We start from the raw sequence: 2069 nt of genomic DNA, 5'->3' as shown, positions 1-2069 counted from the left end.
TATAGAATCCGGATCAAAAAAAGACCTTGAAAAACAACATACTTGTTACTGATGTCCTCAAATTGGCGTTTCCTTGTTTGTTGCTTATCTGTTTGGAATTTTTGTTTGTTTCAAATATTTGCCCTATTTTCTAAAAAGTGCAAAGTTGCTGAACCAACAGAACTCGAAAAGTAAATCAGTACACCTCCAAGAAGGTTTCCCTTTTGGCAGAAATAATTTTTTTTTTTGAGTTGGGAAAACTCCAAAAGAAAGCTGAGAAAATACAAAAAGGAGGAAAAAACGGAAAGAGGTGAGACATTTCTCTTTTCTGGGAGACGTTTCCAGTTCTCTATGGGTAAAATTCCTAACAATTATGCACAGTAAATAATCATTTTACAGGAGGTTGTGTACTGTATGACTAATAACGCGTCAACACTTTGGCAATCATTGTTTCCAACAAAATAGTACTAGGAGAGCAGAGATTCAAAAGTTTTGGGAGACTAGCTGTAAAATCATCACTTTTTCTGAACTTGTTATTAGCTTTTTTAGCACAATTTTATGGAAAAAGATGATGATTAAAGTGGCTGGTATGCTACAAGTACATAATGCATAGCTCACTGTCCATTGCTATTTGGATTTCAAAAACGTTTGTAATTTTACCTTTATAGAATTTGAAAGGTTGCTCAGAAGTGTGTTTGTTGTATTTATGGCATTGGATTAGATCAGCGTTTAGTTGCTCAGCACAAAATTCCCATTTAATGTCAGACATCTTAAAGCGTTTTCTTGTGTTTCTATAGGGGATGCCGAGAAAAGGCACCCTGATTTTGGGCATTTTCGTCTAGGTGCGGACAATCAAACGAAAAAACAAGAGAATACACTAAGATGCCAAACTGTATCAAGATTATGATTATATGAACAAATCATTGCCCAATTGCGGTGACATAATGAATAAGCCATCAACTTTTCTGGGTGACGTGCCACCATTCACCCATTTGCCCATTGAAGTTTCAATAATCGAGTGATTTTGAGCAAGCTGTGTTACAAAACCCTACTAAATGAGCATGTTAGGTGCTAATCAGCTAACGCACAATCAAATTGGCTCAAATAACACAATGCTAATTGCCTAGACAAGTATGTAAAATGGAATAAATGTCAAAAACTGTCATGCACAGTGTGGTTTGGCCAGGCATGTTGTCTTTGATTTTACTCCATGGAATAATGTCAGTTGTCGATGAACGCGTTTACTTGACTAGCCCTATGTTTGTTTCTCCTCAGCAAGAGGAGGGAGATGAGAATGAAAAGGATTAAATTGTCTCCACCTTTCGCTGTACCTGAGAGGTCCTTCTAAACTGAAGAATGGGGATTTAAGAACGAAAAGATAAAAATAGTTTTCACGCAACCTTATAATCCTTTTTTTCTTTTCGTCTGGCTCTCTTTTTCAAGGTACCCAGTTGACTTGTGATCAACTGATTGTAAACAATCAAACAGTCAAAATACATTCAGTTATATAATTGGTTAGAAAGACGTCTAAGAACATATAACAAAGTCTCTTTTTATAATGTTTTAGCATCAGGTTTCAATCTTNAAGAATCTCTTGATGTCAGCTGACGCAGAATCCCTGTGTATTGTCATTCGGTCACTATTAAGGACTATAGCCGAGCTCTCTCATTCCCACAATGTTGCTTGTGAATCATCTTTTGACCAGTTTGACCTTTTGCTAACCTGCTAAACTCATTAAAAAGTGTTTGTGGTTGAAGAAATTTGAAAAGAAAGTAACTTTAATTAAATGCCTACAGATCTAAATCAGTTGTCATTGCAATAGGGCTTCACCTCCCTGACATCACCGCTTAAAGTAAACATGGGTCACCTGACTTCAAAACAGAAAAGTAGTACATTGTGTCTGAGTCTTCTTTCGCGGCTGACACTTGAAACGGTAATATTTCAGTAACTAGGTACTTTTGAGGCAAAGTGTGAACAAAAGAAACAACAGGTAAGCAAGCCAAAATACAGTTTACTCTTTATCATTCAAGTTAAGTGGCACTTTGAATTTGCAAAGGACAAAGTATCATCTTGATATGACATTGGACTGG

Source organism: Tigriopus californicus, chromosome 12 (assembly GCF_007210705.1).
Source record: "Tigriopus californicus strain San Diego chromosome 12, Tcal_SD_v2.1, whole genome shotgun sequence".
Classification (NCBI taxonomy): domain Eukaryota; kingdom Metazoa; phylum Arthropoda; class Copepoda; order Harpacticoida; family Harpacticidae; genus Tigriopus; species Tigriopus californicus.
The sequence above is the reverse complement of the archived record's forward strand: the minus strand, read 5'-3'. Positions refer to the sequence as shown.